This window comes from Mustela erminea, chromosome 8 (assembly GCF_009829155.1).
Source record: "Mustela erminea isolate mMusErm1 chromosome 8, mMusErm1.Pri, whole genome shotgun sequence".
Classification (NCBI taxonomy): domain Eukaryota; kingdom Metazoa; phylum Chordata; class Mammalia; order Carnivora; family Mustelidae; genus Mustela; species Mustela erminea.
The window spans coordinates 50,886,342-50,908,185 of NC_045621.1; the positions used below are offsets into that span (position 1 = coordinate 50,886,342).

The 21,844-nt window shown below is 37.2% G+C and overlaps 1 long non-coding RNA gene across 1 annotated transcript; it reads right to left on the minus strand.

Moving 5' to 3' along the window:
- Positions 1–14,313: 14,313 nt before the first annotated feature.
- LOC116597275 lies at positions 14,314–20,907 on the minus strand. Its single transcript, XR_004288541.1, has 3 exons — positions 20,799–20,907; positions 19,222–19,407; positions 14,314–14,755 (listed from the first exon to the last, which is right to left on the minus strand). It is a non-coding gene; the product is annotated as an uncharacterized LOC116597275 (long non-coding RNA).
- Between the last annotated feature and the right edge of the window lie 937 nt (positions 20,908–21,844).

Consider the following 21,844-nt stretch of genomic DNA (forward strand, 5'->3'; position numbering starts at 1 on the left):
TTTGAACTCAGTTTGGAAAATAGAGGCAAATTAGCTCTAGTATATAGAGAGTTCACATCTTCCTGGGGTTTTCACATCTGTCTTTTTCAGGGAAGAGTTTGCCAATGGCAAAGTGATTTGATGATGCTGTTAGTATGGAATAGAGTTCTCATTTGTACATGATCACAGTCACGTTCTTTTAGGATTCTACACTACATTTGTGTCTTATGCTTAAAAAGAAAATGAAAACAGTTTAATAATAGAATTTATAGGAAATTTAGACTGTTAGGCTTCTAGCTAACTGTATACACCAACAATTGATTAAGTATCCTCCAGTTACCCGAATAGGGTTCCTTTAAGTTATCTTGTGAAATAAATAGCATAAAATTATAAATTGTGAGCCATAACTCTAGTATTCTTTATCTGAATTTTTCTCTTATTGAAGGAATCACAAAGAAGTAGTTCATAATTAAAATCATTTAGAAATATAGATATAACAAATTTTATTTCTGGCTATTATTGTCTTAGACTTCAAAACAAGGCATATTTTTTCCTAGATGGGGAGGAAGGGAAAATTTACATGTTCCTTATGCAGAGGTCCTACTAGCAAGGAATTGTTTATTTTAGGGTTAAATTAGCTTGGTTTCAGCAATTGTACTTGTAATCCTTGAGGGCCTGACTCTTGGAAAAGATCTCTTTCCCTAGTGGTGTACACCCTGTTATTTTCCATGGTGTTGAGTGGTGCTTTTCAACTGCTGGAAAAATAATGCCCCCAAATGCACTGATTCTTGTCAGTGCTCAGGAAGGATGTTAGAATAACATTAAACTTTCATTCCAACTCTAGCTGTCTTTACCTGTTTTTTGCCCCAAATCAATTTCAGTGCAACACAAACATGATTCAATGTGTTCAGAAATTAGTAGATTTTAATAAAATAATCTGTGGTGAAGGCATAGAAAGTGGTAACTCATTCATAGTAACAAGTGTTGCAAGATTATAAAACCTAAACCTTAAATTCATAGTTGAACAAAGCAAGCTATTTTTTTTAAAAAACACAATTCCTTTGTTGATTAAAGACCTTTAGAGGCTTTTTGGACAGTTTTATTGTTAGTCACGTTGTACCTCCTAGGTGAGACTGTTTCATTTCCATCATTACCTAGGTAGAAGTTCTAATAAAGTGAATTGCTCATTTTATATATATATAGCCTTCTTCTTTTGGGCCACACCTACCATAATGAAAATCTATATAATTAAGTCTTCTCAGTAATCGCAGGTAATCTTATTCTACCTGCTTTCTTATAAGGAAATTCATTCATCTCTATAGTAAATTGTATATTGGGAAATGGTAAGCCTCACAGCCTTCAGGTTTCAGTGATGACTCATTCTGAGATGCTGGAGAGAAGTCAGGGAATAGCATATGAGAGGGTTGCTTGGCAGATTCTCAATATTGGGAATGAAGTTCCCCCACCTAACCCTTTTATCTACTATGCCCAAACTGCAGGGTATTTTTCTCGGTCCCCCTGTCCAGCTATCCTCTGTCTAGCAGGCTCAATCTGAACCAGTGGCCCCTGGAGACTCTTCTCAACCCAAGTGCTCACCAGGTCATTGCCCTAGGTCATGGTGATCTCTCCTATGGCCAACTTCATCTATGTCTCTTCAAAGTAGCTACTTCTAAAAGTCTTTCCACTATGCCTCCTGTGGGATCAGCATTATCCCCTGACCTGCAGAGTAGTTTCAGATAGTGCCCAGTCAGAACTAATCAGAAATTAGAAGCTGTCGTTCTCGGGGCCCATCTGACCAAATTTTATTTGGCCTATAGAATGCTTTAAATTTTTAAATTATTTTACAAGATTTGAAAGTTAGAAAGTTTCACACAAAAGTCCTGACTTCCATGATTTCTATCCTTTCTTGAAGAATTGAAAATTCTTGTAAAATCAGAAGATGGCCACCATATTCTGGTAGTGAGTGGCAGTTGCTTCCTTTAGGCAGGTCATAGTTGCTCCAGTTTGCCGTAGATCACGTACCCCTTAGGATTACCTCTTAACTATTTCTGCTTGTGTTAATATTATTAATTTCTGTAACTATTCAAATCTCTGTATGACTTGTACCTAAATCTCTATCTATAGAGGGCAGTTCACAGGACCTCAAATCTGTAGACCCATTCAAGTCCTTGGACCTATTCTCAGTGGCCTATGAATTGAAAACAGGAGCTGTCTAAATCTCTTCATCTGTTTGGACTTCTGTAGCAGCATACCATAGACTGGATGGCTGAGACACAACAGAAGTTTATTTCTCACCGTTCTGGAGGCTGGGAAGTCCAAGATCAAGGCACCAGAAAATTCAGTGTCTGATAAGGGTCTGGTTCCTCACTGACAGACCTCTTTTCACTGTCCTCACAAGGATCAAGGAAGCTTTTATGAGAGCTTTTGAAAGAACACTAATTCCATTTATGAGGGCAGAGCCCAGTCAACTCCCAAAGGCCCTACCTCCTAGTACCATCACATTAGGGCTTAGGTTTCAAAGTATGTATTTGGTGGGGGATACAAACATTCAACCTGAAGGAGGAGTTTAAAATTTTTATTTTTTTTCTTTTAGTTCCGTGATTATCTATCAGTCATCTATCATTTGTCTGTCTATGAAATTATCTAGGTGATGCCTTTAATACCAATGTACTATTCCAAAACTACTTTAATTGCTACGAGTTAGTATAAAAAGAACAGAAGCAGATTTTTAGATAAATAACATATTCATATGAAATGAATGCCAAATGTCATATGATGTTCTATACACAAGGCTTCATAATAACTTAATCTGAAAGAAGGGTTGGCAGAACTGAATCATCACATGACATTAGGATTGTGGAAGGTCACAGGATATCCTGCCTCAAAACAGTCGGTATTAGAGTCATATTGAAAGCAAAAAGTTATTTTCAATGAAACGACAGTAAGTGTCACTTTATATTAAGTTTGTTAATCTAAGTTGTATTTATTTTCTAGTTTCTATTTAATTTGGCTTTTTTTTTAAATTTTTTTATATCAGACATTTTATTTGTAGGGGAAAAACAATGATCTTTCAGTGGACCCCAGTTAAGGGCATTATAAATTTGTTCACATTTATAATTATGAAAGCAATAGTGATGAAAAGAAAAGTTTTGTTAGGGAGTAATTTTTATTTCAGAAAACTTCACTGTTTTCCACTAGCAAACAAAGAAATGCCAACTAGAGAGCAATTGGGTAAAACAGTAATTTAAATTTGGCTTTATAGATGTTTAAGAATAGTTATAAAGAAGTATTAAAAAAAAGCAAACACTTAATTTCATGTCTGTACTTTTTATTCTATTTTTTGATGTCTGTACTTTTTGAAGTCACTTTCTATTTAAAAATAATTTGTCATGAGGCACCGGGGGGGCTCAGTTGGTTAAGTACCTGCCTTTGGCTCCGGTCATGATCACAGGGTCATGGGATGGAGCCACCGCATCCGTCCTGGGATGAAACCCCCGTTTTGCCTTTTCCTTCTGCCACTTCCCTTGCTTGTTCTCTTGCTCTCTCTCTCTGTCAAATAAAGACATAAAATCTTAAAAAAAATAATTTGTCACAGTTCAGGAAAATAAACATTTCCCTTTAAAAGTGTTCACTTAATACTCAAATTTGAAAAATTCTGCTTTGATGCTATTAGCCAACATACAGAATCAGGATTTAGTTTGCTTGACATGAAAAAAGGTTTCCTTACATGGGTTTGGGTCTCCACCTAGAGCACAGTCTGGGAGAAAGAGGGAGGCCAGCTTCAGAATACGCCTGAGTTAATAACGAAGGACTTAAGAAGAGTATGAATGGAAGCCAGACTGAGGTGGGAGGGATGGGAGTGATGCTCAAAGTCGGAGGCACAGTTGAGTTCGGGATCTAAGTCATGGAAAACACATCAGTGAAGGTGGGGCCAAGCCTTCTGGGCTACTGTTCTGAACACTAGCTGGTATTTGTGGTTCTACCTTTATGACTCATAAGATGAGAGCTACATGGCAGGAACAGTCGGGCTAAACAGCAGCAATGATGTTAACAGGTGCATCAGGAATAATCCTTCAAAGGCACTAATGGAGGTCTCCACCAAACACATTAGTAAGCACCTCAGTATAACACCATAGTGTCATCTACACAAGGGATTTTTCATGCCTTTGTGCAGAACACAGATCTATTAGGCCTCCTCTCCTGCATGTGCTTTCCAGGGAGACCCTTCCTGGATTTTTAGAAAAGAGCACAGGATGCTGTCCAGAGGTGGGGCATTTATATCTAATTTTGAAAGGTCATTGGGGCACAGGATAATCCTATCTCCTAATTGCCTAAGTCAAGCATGTAAAGCTAAATTTCAGCTATAGGAAATACTGAGATGCATGACTTGGATATTATTGCCTGATATCTATTTGAGAACAAAAGACAATAGGTACTTTAATGAAATGTATGTGAAATTCTCAACTTAAATGTTGATTTGAGTTATTTGGACCCATTAAGAAAGGGTACTGCTCTATGCCACTAAACAATTTCTTCCCCTTACTCAGTCCTAGAGTTCTAAGACAAAATTTTGAGTTGGAAAGAAAGGGTTATTTAGAAGGAGGCTTAAGATAGTGAAATTGGAGTGTGGGTCTCCAGGGGTGGAAAAATCTATATTTATTTACATGATAATTTCAAAAGACTCAGCTTTTGATATCTAGAATTTGGTTTTGATAGCTGATTTTCAGCTCCTTGATGCAAGTAACTGTAGTCCACTGCAGAATTGTAATAATCTGCAGAACTTCTCACTTTGGGTTTCCAAAAAAACATTCCAACACATGATATACTTTCCAACCACCTACTCTGTGTCAGACATATTAGGTGCTGGAAAGATAATTCTGAGCAAGACAGAACTTCTGTTCCCATGAACTAACAGGCATTAGTATTCTCTCCGTCCTCTAGCTTACTTCATTCCAGTATCAACCCCATGTCCTGGATACTAGTTAGAGCTTTTGTAACTTGTCTAAGATTTTCTACTAGCAACTGATAGAGTAAGCTTAAAAAGGGGGGGGGGCAATTTGATTTCAGTTCCCAAACTCTTACCTACTACATGTAGTGTCTACATTTTGGTTTGCTTTGCTTTGGCTCCAAATGCTATTTAAACTGCAGAAACAGGGGCACCTGGGTGGCTCAATCCATTAAGCATCTGCCTTTGGCTCAGATCATGATCCCGGGCTCCTGGGATAGAGCCCCACATCGGACTCCTTGCTCAGCGGAGAGCCTGCTTCTACCTCTCCCTCTACCTGCTACTCTGCCTGCTTGTGCTCTCTCTCTCTCTCTGTCAAATAAATAAATAAATAAATTTAAAAATTGATTGCAGAAACACACAGTGTGAAGTAAATAACTGTGAAATACACAGGAAAAGGATTAGATTATATAAGGTAAAAATAATTAATTGGAATGGTGCCACAGAGACTGTTTGGTACAAAATGCTATTTCTCTATCCTTTGTCTGGAATCATATTTATGGTTTTAATTAACCTGTCTCTGATATAATGCCATTTACTCTGTACTTCCAACTTAACTGGAGTCCAAAGACTGGTCCTCTGTGATGGCTGGGTTTGTCATCCACTCATTCCGTGCTATGGTGCTCCTAGTTATTTTTATTAATTATGATAATTAGAAAGTGTCTGAAGAGTCACAGTGGTGAAGGAATATTTAAATATTGCTTAACACGAAATTTGGGAATTATAATGGCCTTGTTCATGAAAGCATCACGTGGAGGATTATATTAAGCTACTGCTGCTTTTCAATGACTGTCACAGGAGGGTGAGTTTTTCCTTTAATTGTCTCAACTGGAGAACAGTCAAATGTCATAGCTGTTGGTCCAATAATATTGTGTATGTGTGATTATATAGATTTTTTTTCAGATCCTTAGTTTTATGTAATATCTGAAGCAAAATTTCATCCTTTTTATTTTTCTAATTAGTTCCTGAAGTAAGTGTCAGAAATAGTATCCGAACTATTTTCCTTTTAGCTTACTTTATTTTTGATTTTTTACCACAGCAAGCATCTGGGAAGACTCCTTGGGGATGTTCAGCAAGGGTACCTCTGGTAATTCACATAAATGTTAAGATAATTTATCTAGTCATGACTTCCTTGCCATTATTTGAGATTTGGCCCACTGGGTCTTTATGTCAGTCTGTAGGAACACCACAGTGGGACAGGGACTGGGAGACTGAGGCAGGGATCATTTAGAAATGGCCACCACCCGTCTTCCTGTTCTTGCTGCTTTGTACCACGACATTCTCTAGGCGACTTCATTTGCTTCTAACAAGCTAAAAGGGGCAGAGTGAGTAACTGCAAAGGAGGAGATACTTACATTGGAGAAGTTCTACAGAGAACTGTGGAGAACAGGCCAGGAGAAGGCCTGCTGATAAAGGAAGTCTGGGACTTCAGTACCTGACATGAGTTGTAAGTACGCCATTTCCTGGCTTCTCTATAGTCTGGGGCTGGGAATACAAATGGGTCTAGTGGAATGCAATGCAACTCCCTGTTGTTGGCACACTGTGCATTTGGATCCCTTCCTCCTTCTGTCAGAAGTTCCTGGTTTTCTGGGTATGGAGACCTCCTTTCTTTGTTCTAACTGCTTTGTTCTGTCATTTGCTACCAGGGGTTTGAATGCTATTAAAAACCTTATATCCTCTGCTTCCAATCATTCTCAACTTCATGTCACTTCTACCTCTTGTTGCCTTCAGGACAATGGATATTTAAGGTGTACATGATGGAGACTGTCTCGCAGTGCTGTCTATATTCCATTTCTATATGTATTCCATATGGATAGCCAATGTTTTCTGCACACTAAATTGAACAGTGTCTCCATTTCCAATAATTTTTCCAATAATTCCAATACCACCTTTTCATGAATGAATATCTACATATGTATGAAATCTTTTATTGTTTTATTGCTTTGTTAATATAGTCCCATTTCTCAGACACATTGTTCACTGAATTTGTAGTTTCTGATGACAGTTTCAGTGAAGCACCTTTTCTTATGTTTATTGGCTAGTGGAATATTTCCCCTTTATGAGGTCTTTTGCTGTTTTAAAAATTGGTTCTTTGTTTTCTTTATTGTTTATTTGAAGATGTCATTTATATATTTCAGGTTTAGGTCTTTTGCCAGTTTCAGCCATATGCATTGAAATATCTTCTCTCATTTTGTAGCTTAGCTCCTAATGTATTTTTTTAAAAAAGAAATCCTCTAATTTAACTTACTTTTTAAAGGATAAATGAGTCCTTTACTAGGTAGCCAACAAACCACAGATCTGATTACCTTTAAACAACACTGTTATGATAAGTAGAATAGTGGAGATCACGTTTGTCTTCACAATCTTTTTTTAAAAAGATTTATTTATCTTAGAGGGTGTATGAAAGACAGTGCATGCACGTGTACACATGAGGGGAAGGAGCTGAGGGAGGGAATCCTCAGGCAGACTCCCAGCCAGCTGGGGAGCCAAACGCAGGACTCTCTCCCATGACCCGTGATATCATGATCTGAGCCATAATCGAGCAACCAAGAATCTGTTGCTCAACTGATTGAGCCACGCAGGCACCACTGTCTTTACAATCTTAGTGAAATAAAATATGAATTAAAACTGATAATCATTCAAACGATAAGTCATACTTTGAGGTACAATTGCCACCACAGAGCCAATAAATTTGTTTATTTGTAAATTGCAGGATGAGCAATTGTACTTGCTAAACTAATCTTTAGTGTATCTTTGTCGAATTCATTCTTTTTATGGCTGATTCATTGTTGAAGGTCAATCCTTTTATCTAAACAAATACTTGCAATAGCTTCTCACTGATTAAGGATAAATTCCTTTCTTTCTTTGATTCTTTTTGACACTGAATACATTATTTCTTTCTGAATTTATTCTTTCTAACTTGTATTTTTTTAAATTTTTTGCCCTTTGACCTCCTTTAGCCCTTTTTTCCACCCTTACCCCTGCCTCTGGCAACCACCTATCATTCGCCATATCTATGAGCTTGGTTTTTGTTTATTTATTTTTTTAGATTCTAAGTGTAAAATCATATGATATTTGTCTTTCTGTGTCTGCTTATTTCACCTAGTGTAATGGCCTTGAGATTCATCCATGTTGTTGCACATGGCAAGATTTTATTCTTTTTATGTGTGAATAATATTCTCTTGTATATATGTATACCACAACTCCCCAAAAGTAGAATTACTGGATCATACGCTATTTCATTTATAATTTTTTGAGGATCCTCTATAATGTTTTCCATAGTGGCTGTACCAATTTACAATCCCACCAATAGCACCTGAGCATTCTCTTTCCTCCACATACTAGCCAACACTATTTATCTTCTTTTAAAATAATAACCATTCTGACAGGTATGAGGTGATATCTAATTGTGGTTTTAATTGGCATTTCCCTGATGATTAGTGATATTGAGAACCATGGGTACCTTTTGGCCATTTGTATGTTGTCTTTGGAAAAATGTTTATTCAGACCATCTCCCATGTCTTAATTGGATTTTTTTTTTGTTATTGAGTTGTATAAATTCTTTATATATTTTGTATATTAACTTCTTACCAGATAAGTGATTTGTGAAAATTTTCTCCCACTCAATAGGCTCCGTTTTTGTTTTATTGATGGTTTCTTATGCTATGCAGAATATTTTAATTTGATGTTGTCCCACTCTTACTTTTGATTTTGTTACTTTAACTTTTGGTGTCAGATTCAAAAAATTATTGACAAGACCCATGTCAAGGAGCTGATTGCCCGTGTTTTCTTCTAGAAGTTTAATACTTTCAGGTCTTATGTTCAAGTCTTTAATTCATTTTGAATAAATTTTTGTGTATGGTGTAAGATAGTGGTCCAGTTTCATTCTTTTGTGTGTGGCTGTTCAATTTTACCAACACCATTTATTGAAGAGTCTATCCTTTCACCACTGGCTATTCTTGGCTTTTTTTCATAAATTAATTCAATGTGTATGCATGGGTTTATTTCTGGGGTCTCTGTTCTGTCGCGCCATCTGTTTTTATGCCAATACCATACTGTTTTAATCACTATAACTTCAGAAGAGTGTTTGAAATTAGGGAACATGATGCTTCTAGCTTTAATATTCTTTGTCAAGACTGCTTTAGCCATTGGGAGTCTTTTATGGTTCCATGCAAAGTTTAGGATTGTTAGTTGTATTTCTGTGAAAAATGCCTTTGGAATTTTTATAGGGATTACATTCAATCCATAGATTGCTTTGGGTAGTATGGAAATTTTAACAGTAATAATTCTTATCCATGAGCACAGAATATCTTTTTTTGTGTGTTGTTTTCAATTTCTTTCCTTCCTTAATGTTTTGTAATTTTCAGTATACAGGTCTTTCACCTCTTTGGTTATATTTATTCTAAACATTTTATTATTTTTGGTACAATTATTATAAATGGATTTTTTAAAATTCCTTTCTTTTTTTAAATTCCTCTTTCTAATAATAGTTCACTATTGACATATAGAAACACAACTGGATTTTTGTGTATTGATTTCATATTCTACTACATTACTGAATTTATTCTAAGTTTTTTGATGGAATATCTAGACCTTTCTATATATATTATGTTATTTGCAAATAGTGTCAGTTTTTCTCCTTTCTTTCCAATTTGGATGTCTTTTATATCTTTTTGTTACTAATTCCTGTAGCTAAGACCTCAGATACTATGTTTAATAAAAGCAGCAAGATTGGATATCCTTGTTGTGTTCCTGATCTTAGAGGAGAAGTTTCCAGCTTTTCACTGTTGAAAATGATATTAACTGTGAGCTTGTCATATATGGCCTTTATTATGTAAGGTACATTCCCTCCATGCCTGTTTTGTTGAGCATTTTTATCATAAATGGGTGTTCAATTTTGTCAAATGATTTTTTTTTTGCATCTATTGAGGAATCATATATTTATCCTTCATTGTGTTAACTTGGTATATCACACTGACTAATTTGTGGGTATTGGACCAGACCTATATCCCTGGATAAATGCCACTTGATCATGCTGTAAGAGCTTTCTAACGTGAGGTCCTCTAGTCCTGGACTTTTTCTTTGTTGGGAAGTTTTGATTACAAATTAAGTCTCCTTACTAACAGTTGATCTGTTCAGATTTTCTATTTCTTCATGATTCTGTCTTGGTAGGTTGTGTATTTCTAAATATGTATTTATTTCTTCTAGGTTTTTCAATTTGTTGATGTTTAATTGCTCAGAGTAGTCTCATGATTTTTTTTTTTTAAGAGACAGAGACAGAGAGGATAAGCAGGAATGGGGGATGGGGCGAGAGAATCTTAAGCAGGAACCACACTCAGCTCAGAGCCCAAAGTGGGGCACAATCTCATGACTCTGAAATCATGGCGTGAGCCAAAATCAAGAGTCAGATGCTTTTAACTGCAACCTAAGCACCCAAGTCTCATGATTTTTATATTTCTGTGGAATCAGTTGTATTAGCTTCTCTTTTATATTTTATTTTAATTGAGTTCTCTCTTGGTGAGTTGAGCTAAAGATTTGTCAATTTGGTTTATCTTTCAAAGAAACAAAGGCAAATTAGTGACACAGAATTAAATAATATAAAATAAAAATAATGCATCTCAGTGCATATGAGACTTTAGAATATAGCAATTTCAAATCAGTGGTAAAATATTCAATAATTTATGTTGTGATAACTGTATATACAGTGGGGGAAAATTAAAATGAATTTCTATATCATTAGATAAGCCAAAATAGAATCACTAAGACGAAATATGTATGTGGAAAACATGAAATAAGACATGAAAATAAATTTTTATGAGAATTTATAAATAATCTTGAGGGGTAAAGACATTTCTAAAAACAAACCAATATGCAAAATTCATAAAATGACTGGTAAAATTGGTTTTAAAATATTTTAAAATTTTTAAGGACATAAATAAACTTTATATGCACAAACAACAAAGGACAATGTAAGAAAATATTTACAATGCTTTGAAGGGTTAATTTTAATTTATTAGCACTTTTTTACAAAGGTAATTTCCTTTATATATAAACATCTCTCACAAATTAAAAAAAATATGAAAATAAGCTAGTAATAGTTCACAGAAAAAATTTACAAAGGCAAAAAAAAAATGTTTTCAGCCTGAAAAAGAATAAGGTAATGCAATGAATTTACATTTTTGTATTCTCACATTGTCAAACATTATGCAGAGAGATTATGAGTGAATAAACGTTCATACACTATTGCAGGATGAGCCACTTTTTAGAGTATAGTTGATAATGCCTAGCACAATTAAAAATGACATTTTTGAGACCTACTTCTAGAGTATATTCTAGAGCCAGAGGTTCAAATGTGCAAAAATTTATGTTTATTGTAGTATTCTTTATAATAGCTCAAAACAGTTTAAAGATGACAGAAAAATTCTGAATTATGGAGTAGTAGTACATGGATGTTATAAAGAATGTGCTGTATTTAGCATCAATATATGCATGTATGTGCATGTAACTATATAACATATATGTATGTCTCTGTGTGTATGTACATGTCCATTGTATGTAGCATTTTTGGGTGTGTATTTATATTTATGTACACTTATAGTCTGTTTTATGTAAATAGGTACATGTAAGTCCCAAGAAATGTGTGTGTGTGTGTTATCAAAATTCTTAGGACAAGAAAAGTAATAGGAGTATAAATGTAACCAGCAGTAATTATTTCTAAAGTATTGTTGGAGCTTTCAATCAGATAACTCATAGTTCTAGTTTTATTACTCTTTGAATTTCTTTTTACCATAAGCATATATTCATTTTTATAATTAAAAATCTAGTTAAACATTGATTACCTTTTCATTTAGCTTGAGAATATATTGATCTTACTCTTCTACTTTAATTAAGCTTCTAATCTGTATTCACAGTGGTGGGTAGGATCATACCCTGGAGAGAGAGCGGACAGGATCTTTATTATCTTATCTCCTGACCTCATTTCTTCATACACTGTTAACTTAGTCCTCAATCATTAAGACAGAAAAAAATTAATTTTATTGAGAATCTGTTAGATGACAGATATTCTGTTGGAGGGTTTATCTGTCTAATTTAAGCCGCACACCCCCCCCCATTTGAAATGGTAATACAAGCTCCATTCCATAAGTGCTGAAACTAAGATTCAGATGGTTTTAGAAAGTTGTCCCAATGTAATCAAATGAGAATCTTCATCAGAGCTGTGCTCTTTGCACCTCTTACAGTGTGTTCCTTGATAGGTTATTTGTTTTCTAAGTGTCAGTCCTCATCCTATGGGAATAACTCTGCATCTCTTGTTAACCTTTTGGTTTATTCCAAGCAGCAAAGATAATATGAGAAGATAATTTGAAAATAATCTGAAATATGAACTATGTTATTTCAGAGGTTTCAACTCCTATATTGTTGGGCTTAGGCAGGTGAATGAGGTGGGGGCAGGAACAGCCAAATAGAACATATCTGGGGCCCAGCTTGGCACCCTGAGCTGACAGGTGGGGCCTCTCCACTAAACAAATGCAATGAAATATTCAGAAAAACGGGCGCCTGGTGGCTCAGTCAGTTAAGCGTCTGCCTTCGGCTCAGGTCATGATGTCAGGGTCCTGGGATTGAGCCCCTCATCTGGCTCTCTGCTCAGCGGGAAGCCTGCTTCCCCCTCTCTCTCTGCCTGCCTCTCTGCCTACTTGTGATCTCTCTCTTTGTCAAATAAATAAATAAGATCTTTTTTAAAAAAGTGATTCATTCTCTAAGAAGTTATTACAGATTTCTGGTGGCCCTGCTTACCAAAAAGCCATCACTGTCCAAGTGGCTACCTCTGAGTAAGACTCACTTTATTATGCATCACCACCAAAGTGTTGTTATTAATCACCTACTGTGTTAATAGGACCCAAAGTACCATACTAGTCTCCTTATTTCATTTGTTTTGCACTTCTGTGACTTTCTATGACAGAACATTTTTCCATGTCCAGTACTCTTTATAGAGTAATCAAGAGAAGGACCAAGGTATGATTTTTTAAATTCCCACATCTTACATCCCCCCATCCCTTAAAAGCCTTATTTATCGTGTACCTTGCATGAAATTTCTGGATAGTTCTTTAGTAAAACTGATGATAGACTTCAGTGTTACAACTCTGTATGTAAAAGAATTGCAGAACAAGGTTGATTTAGTGTTATCCATTTTTGAAAATATAACCTGATACTGCAATTACTTATAGAGCTATATAAACATGACAGAATAAATATTATCTCTGAATTATTAGTTATGAAATTTAGAAGATCTAAACCTAGACACTCTTTTCTGTTTCCTTTGCCTTTTTCACTTGTTTATTAGAGATTCTTTAAATGTCTTAGCCAAAAAACTTTAAAAAATAAACAGAATTGATTCTTAAGGATTTATTTGACAGAGGCTCAAGGATCTATTAATCTGGCTGTGGCTACCAGTCACAGTCATGATTGTTAAACAGGCAGTATTGATAGAAATACCAAGATTAAGATAAAAGATTCACCAGTTAGGTTGTAATTACAGAGTGATATAGTGGCTACATCATTTCAGAAAACAGCCATGAAGCTATTTTTTTCACTATTGCAGTATTTATATAAGATGCTGCATCTTGAGTTTTAGTTTGAAAAAGAAAAGATATCAACACCTGTACTGTGAAGAGAGTGCTCAAAATATCATCTGTCTTCCTCACTAACTCACTGGAGTTGGGGGCTGTGATTTTTCCATTGTTTTACTCATAACCTAGGGTCACAGAGTGGCCCATGAAGCAATAGACCATTTTTTTTTTTTTAAGATTTCATATGTGAGGGCGCCTGGGTGGCTCAGTGGGTTAAGCCGCTGCCTTCGGCTCAGGTCATGACCTCAGAGTCCTGGGATCGAGTCCCGCATCGGGCTCTCTGCTCAGCAGAGAGCCTACTTCCCTCTCTCTCTGCCTGCCTCTCCATCTACTTGTGATTTCTCTCTGTCAAATAAATAAATAAAAATCTTTTAAAAAAAAAAAAGATTTCATATGTGAGCATTTCCTTTCTTTACTCTGGTGAGGGCCTTTCTAAACCATCCCTGCAGCCATGCTGTCTTGGAGGTTAACCCCAAACTGTAAGGTGACTTCTGCTTCTTGGGCTGAAACCCAAGGCATTACCAATTTCCTCCCGCTCTGAAGTTTCTGGCAGATGTCTAGCCCATGGAATCATATCCATGAAAATGTTATTGGATATTTGCTACGAGCCTGCTTCAAAAACAAAACAAAACAAAACAAAACAAAACAAAAACACTTTTGTGAACCAGCAAACACTTATCAAATCTGTCAAACTTGTATAAAAAATGCTAATTATCTGGAGACATAAAGAAAACACAACTGGACTGAACTCAGCAGTATGCATGTGTGTCTTCATACATGTGTGTCATGCTCTGTCTCACTAGTTCATGATAAATGAACTCTCCTGAAAGGAGATGTATGAACCAAATTGAAAAGCATTTTAAAGATAGAAAGCTCTTACCCGTAATGTCACTACAACAACAAAGCTATCTTGGATTTTCTAGAGACGCGTCTGGTGCTTGCTTGTACTACTTTTCATGTTTCACCTTACTATGATCACGGTTCATCCATAATTAGTAATTTCTGTGTTGTCTCAGTGATTGGTTTTCTGAAGCATGTCACTGTGGCTTTGGATGTGGACCAGTGTCCGTTGGGTTCTCACTATTAAGGTTTATTCTTGAAGCTGTAGCTGTGAGGAGGTTTTGGGGAGGGCAGAAGCACTGTGTTCCTATCTGAAAATAGAGGGAAAGGTATCTTTATTATTATTTTTAAAATGGTACGTTTACTTATTAAGCATATTTATTGGAAATTATTATATGCTGGGCAACATATTATACTGAGTATAACAATCCCTGCCCTTATGGGGCAAAAAATCGAGACAGCGTGAAACAGTAGGGGAGGCTACTGTGGGAGAACATGCAGGTGACCTAGCATCAGGGATCATCACAAAAGTCAGTGTAGCTGAAGAAGAGTGTGAGAAAGTGAGCAGAGAGCTGAAGCTGGAGAAGCAGTGGGGGCTCAGGTGGCAGATAGGCAATTTAGAATGATATTTGTGGATGATGCATGGAGAAGGGATTGAAAGAGCCACCATGATTTCATTCATATGAGGACTCTAAAAAAACCAAATGAATAAATAAGCAAACAAACAAAAAATAGAATCAGACCTATAACTACAGAGAACAAACTGATGGTTGCCAGAAGGGAGGGGGTCAAGATCTGGGAAAAATGAAGGAGAGTGGGAGATATAGCGTTCCAGTTATGGAATGATTAAGGAACGAAGATAAAAGGCATAGCGTAAAGAATTTAGTCAGTCGTCTTGTAATAGTGTTGTATGGTGACAGAGAGTAGTTTCACTTGTGCTGAGTACAGCATAATGCATAAACTTGTCAAATCACTGTGTTGTTTCAGGTGTACAATGTAGCATTGTGTGTCAACTATACCTAAATAAAAAAAAAAAGTTTTTCTTTTAAAAAGATTTTATTTTTTTATTTGACAGAGACACAGGGAGAGAGGAAGCACAGGAGGAGTGGGAGAGAGAGAAGCCGGCTTCCTGATGCAGGGCTTAATCCCAGGATCCTGAGTCGAAGGTGACACTTAATGACTGAACCACCAAGGAGCCCCTTCAAATAAAGTTTTTAATAAAAATCAAAGAGCAGGGGCACCTGGGTGGCTCAGTGGGTTGGGCCTCTGCCTTACGCTCAGGTCATGATCCCAGACTCCTGGGATTGAGCCCCGCATTAGGCTCTCTGCTCAGCAGGGAGCCTGCTTCCCCCTCTCTTTCTGCATGTCTTTATGCCTACTTGTGATCTCTGTTTGTCAAATAAATAAGTAAAATCTTAAAAAAAAAATCAAAGAGCAAAAACATAAAAATAGACCTTTTAGATGCTACTATAATAATTGCAGGGAGAAGAAATGTAATCTAGATTAGGGCAGTTCACAGCAGGAGTGGAGGATATTTAGAAGGTAGAATAAAGAGAAATGACAGAAAAATAGAAGAAAAAATTACCCACATGACACCACTGAAAAACAACTGGCACAATCCCCATTAAATATGTGTATATTTATTTCTGTATGTACATACAAGTATATGTAGTTCTAAGATATTTGTGCCATTGCCTACATAATTTTCATTTTGTAGCATGTCCTAAGTAAAACTATGAAGTAGATGAAGTTTGACTTCATCACTGTTCCTCTCCTTTGTTAGGGCATTTCTCCCTAATCTGGGCCTACTTTCTCTTTGCCAAGTGCTCGGTACTCAGGAACTTTCAGTGTCCCACCCGTTCTTTTCTATGTTTTGCCTTGTAACCCCTTTACATCCTTGACCTCTTATCAAAACCAATGTCTTTATAAGATAATTTCTAGACACACTGGTAGGGAGAACAATGGACTGCCAAAGATCTTCTTGTCATAATCCCTGAAATCATGAATCTATCACCTTAAATGGCAAAATAGGTTTTAGAGATGTGATTAAGGACCTTGAGAAGAGATTGGCCTGGATTATCTGGATTGGCTCAATGTAACCATAAGGAAGAGGGAGGCAGAAGAGTCAGAAAAGGAGATATGAAGACAAAAACAGAGATCAGAGAAAGAGGTATTTGAAGATATTATGCTATTGGCTAGGAAGATATGGGCAGGAGCCATGAACTAAGGAGTATGGATGGCTTCTACAAGCTGGACAGGCAAGGGAATGGATTCTCCTGCAGAATTTCCATAGGAATGGAGCCTGCCGGCACCTTGAGTGTGGCCTAGTGGAGCCCAGTTTGGATTTCTGACATTCAGAACTATAAGATAAATAATTTGTGTTGCTTTAGGCCACTATATTTGTGTTAATTTGTTACAGTAGTAGTAGGAAACTAATACAGAGATCTATCTGAAAGGAGCACATTTACTCACATGATGTAGACAGCTGACAAATTTCATGTGGGTCTTTTCCTTTTAACTCCAAAGAAAGACTTTCTTTGTGACAATTTCAGGCATCCGTCTGCTGGGGAAGGTATTTGGGGTTTGGGTACAGGCAGATAAGTGGGAGTGGAGGTGAAAGGAAGAATTTTCTTGAAGACCTTCATAGTACTCAGGTTCCTACAAGTCTTATCAAGGATCACCAACTCAGTTGAGCTCAGTGCAAGTTTTGCATGTGAAATTCTTTTGAGTTATGAAGGACTTTTAAAAATTCTTGTACATATATATATGTGTGTGTGTGCATGCTATGTGTATGTATCTATATTTTGACACAAATGTGGATTCAGATAACTGCAGTGCATTTTTACATATCCAATGGCACTTATTTTTATTTTAAAAGTCAATATTTTGGATTTTGTATTGGCTCAGATAATTACTTCCAAGGAATTGTACATTTGTATATCTTTGAATTACCTCTTCCAAAAGGGAATTTTCTGCATCTTGAATAAACAACATATGTTAAATGCGAGGGACCTGGGGGTGGAGGGGACACCCTTGGAAAGATGAGAGGATAATTTCTGTTGGCTGATGGAACGACAAAATTGAATAGATGCTCAACAAAATGGAAGAAATAGAAGAGCTAGAGTATCACTTGACGTATGTGTTGTTTTCGATTTATCAAAACCCCTACTTTAGTCTGATGCATGTCTGATGCAAACACCAATGATCGCTGGCCTTTGTTTTTTTTTTTGTTTTGTTTTGTTTTGTTTTTGCTAGTCATGGAGGAAAAAATGTTTAATCACTGTATTCTGCATGCCTCCTAAAGCTTTAGGCTCCAAGAACAAGAGAATATCAAAGATATTATTGAAGCGTGAAGAGAAAAGTGATCTCATAGGAAACTGGGGATTTATAGATTCAAATTTGCATGTGTAATTGTTCCTGACGTGAATGAGACCTGTCTCTGTGAGTGACTCCCCTAAGTAAATGCTCTGCTGCATTTCTCAGCATCTGAGCCTTCCTGGTGAGGTTCCAGGACTCCCTCAGCACATATTACTGTGATCCTCTCTGAATATTTCAAAGGCTGAAAAAGCAGGGCTGGCAACACATCAGGAAGAAGGTGGTGACATCTTGGTATCAAATAGCTCTGGGAATGATTACAGAGGGCTGCCAGACAGCTTACCTTTGTAGAGCTTGTGAACATACACGATCCCGTTGGAATTTCACAGCAATGGCAGGATGCCAGCAGGGCAGACAATACAGAACCTATTTTTTCTTTTTCTTTTTTTTTTAGCCTTAGGAGCAATGCCTCAAAGATATTTAATTACTTATCTCAGAATCACAGACTTAGTAAGTTGGAAAGCCAAGATTGGCACCTTGGACTGATGCTTTCCCCAAAGCTAAATGCAGCACACCCTGAGTTTGTCTTTTTTCAAGAATGATCTACTGATGCCCTCAAGCCTGAACATCAGGAGTACTTTAAAAACAAACAAACAAACAAACAAAAACTGATGTCCGGGCCATGCCTGAGAAAACCTCAGCATGGAATTTGGGACTCTACATTTTAACTAAGTCCTCCAGGTAATGCTTTTATACACCATAGTCTGTGAAATTCTAGGCTTTTGGAATCTCGTGTTTGTCCAAGTGTCATCTGTGAAGCAGCATCAGACCAGTGTCACCTGAGAGATCTCAGGCCAAATCCCTGACCCACTGGATCAGGATCTGCATCATAAGAAGATTCTGAGTCACAGGCCCATTAATGTCTGAGAAGTATTAATATAAACCTTGGCACCAAAGGCTAGTAAATGGCTTGTTAAAATCGAGGAAGACACAGTTGGGACTTAAAACGTTTGACTTTTGGTTTTCCCTGAATGAAGCCTGAGTCAGCTGATTCTCGTTTCTAGGTCTGACATAAGAAGGGTGAGGACCTACTCGGTCTTTGACTCTCCGTGTCAGGCTAGCTTATGGAAAATGTTGCTCCACTATCCCTACTGCTTAAGCAGTGGGGCCCATCAGATATGAAAACCTGAGCTATCTTGTTATCTCTGCATGCGGTCTGCTACACAAAACTGAACCCTGAGATAATCCTGATTATCTGAAACTTGAGGAGGGAGATTTTGAGTAAATGGAAAATTCTGGAAAGAGAACCCCAGGGAGGAATTGAAGTTAGGAGCAATGCACGTTGCCTGTACCTCTCATTCCTAGACAACATCTGTTTTCCAAACTATCATAGTGCATAGAAGGCCATCCACTTAGGTTAAGATCCTTGTGGAATGTCTTCTGATAATTGGCACCTACCTTACAAAATCGGCAGCTCCTTATCTCTTTGGAGAATTTTGATATTGGTTCCAGGAAATCCAAGTGTTTTCATCTCAGGAAATTCCAGGGTTTAATATTGTTTGAGCAATTAGAAGTTCATGATGGAGAGAACACAGCAGCTTTCCTGAACTATTCCCAACATGGGATTTGTACATAATAGGTCACCTGTGAAAAGTTACATAAAGTTGTCATTAGACTCCAATGGTGTGATGTATTCTTGGCTGATGCTGAACAGATGAGTAAGATTTAAAGGGCCAGAGAAACAAACTGTGCCCCTTATAATTCCGTGCAGAGGTTGGGTAATTTTGACGATAGCCCATTTTAATGTCCTGACAGAAGAGAAATATAAATGTATACAGAAAGAAACTGGTACAAATATGGAGCAGAAAGGGATTCCGAAAAAAAAAAATTGTTTTATTAAGGAAATATATTGATTTATGTACTTATGTTAATGTTTTTATTTAAAAAAATCACAACTATTAGAGCTTCCCCAAATCTTAAGAGGACCAAGTGATTGTGTTTCCCAAAGGATTAAATGTTTGATACTTAATTTCAAATAATTTGGTGCTTTGAGGCTGCTTTAAATTTAATCTTAAAGAACAGATACAGACATTGGGATGGATGAGGATATTTTAAATCGACTCTGAGGGAAAGAATTCCTAACAAAGCAATCAGACTCCAGGACAGCCTTAGCACACCCTTGAAAAGCAAAAGCAGACAGTATTAAACATTTAAAAGCTTACTTTGAAGGAATGTGGAATTGGTTAATATCATTTTAGTGAGGAGGAAAGGAGGAGACTGTGTTACATTATTTATCCCAGGATCTTTGAAGGCAGGTTCCCCCCCCCCCCTTAATTTAGTGTTAATGAGCATTAAGTTCGTGTATCAGAGAGAGAATAATAAAACCCTTAAATGTCAACCCGACAGAGGTCTTTATTTTTCTACCTGCAACTGTGAGGCAGGGAAGATAATTTGTGATATGAAAACTAGAAAAATTACATGAAAATATATAAGGGAGAAACTGGAAGAGGCATGAAATTGCAAGGTATTTGAAGAAGAAAGGATGTTCCCTGCATATTCAGCACACACTGGTGAGGGAAAATAATACTCCTTTAAAGAACTGACAGCATGGAATTAGAAATTTGGAGTAAAAATTGGGAAATGTAGCCCTTCTATTTGTCTTTGAAGTGACAAATGTGAACATTTAGGCACTAACTTTATCATAATCTATAATGATGAGCTGATCGATGGCTTGGAACAGGAGAGTTCTGTCCTGCACATGACACTAAATAGAAATGAAGGTAAATAATGAAGAGCCATTTAGGGTGCTGCTAAAGGACTTAAATCATTGTACTGCAGTTGCTGAGGCTAACAGTAGTAAATGTGTGTGGAGTTCAGGGCCGAGTAAAATGTTCCTTTCAGAGGCAGCAGGAGCAGCTGTGACCAAATGAGAGTGTCACAATGTGCCAGCTACAGAGAGGTTTGAGGTAGAAAAATCCTTCCAACTGAGTGATTCAACAAATTCAACAGAGAGAGAAAAAGACCAGAATACACACCTGGGCATACAGGAATTCTCAGAGAGACTGGCGTGCAGCTAACCCAGGCTGGTTCGGAAGGTAGAACTGAGGAGGAGGTTGGAATACATTCAAACAAACAAGCAGGTTAGCTCAGAGAGTTAATATGCCTTCCTCTTTCCCCCGGGCCAGGCTTTTGTTACAGCTGCTTCTGATGTTGTTATTGTGGTTATTCTTGAGTCCTCTCTACTATGTGTCCTACATCGGATTCCTTTTTTTTTTACTTTCTTGAAACTTAGATGGTCTGGAGCTTTAAGCTACAGAGCATAAAAGAATCGAGCGTACAACCAAAGTGCACTTGGCAGAGGAGCAAGCAGATCATTGGCGATGCAAGGCAGACAGACATATCTGCAAGCTTTCTGGCCCCCTGTGGGATGGGACTGAGGACCCGCCCTTGAGGCTTTCTGAAGCTCAGACCTTCTGTCATCAGGACCGATATGCTAACATTAAAAATTCAATCCTTGAGGACTTTCCTAGGTTTTGCAGTTTCTCATTTGCAGGTAAAAACTGCAGAGTAACGAGGGTGGTGATCCTCTGTGTCATTGTGAAGTTAATCTTTAGCAAGAGGTGAAAGAGCTATTTGTTTTATCACTGATAGGCAATAGGGAGCCAGAAGTTATTTCATTAACTTAGCTTAGAGCAATGGACCCATGGGTTGCTACATGGATTTAAGGAAAGGCTTCAAGAGAGCTACTATTGGGGCGCCTGTCTGGCTCAGTGGGTTAAAGCCTCTGCCTTTAGCTCAGGTCATGATCCCAGGGTCCCAGGATGGAGAACCGCATGGGGCTCTCTGCTTGGCAGGGAGCCTGCTTCCTGCCCCCCCACCCCCCGACCCCACCCGCCACCGCCTGCCTCTCTGCCTGTTTGTGATCTCTGTCTGTTAAATAAGTAAATAAATAAAATCTTTAAAAAAAAAAAAAAGCTAATACCTTCATTCCTGTTTTTCTTTTCCTACTTTCTCTTTTTCTCCTTCCCTGTCTTCCTTTTTTTTCTTTTCTTTTTTTTTTTTTTGAGGGCTTTACTGAAAA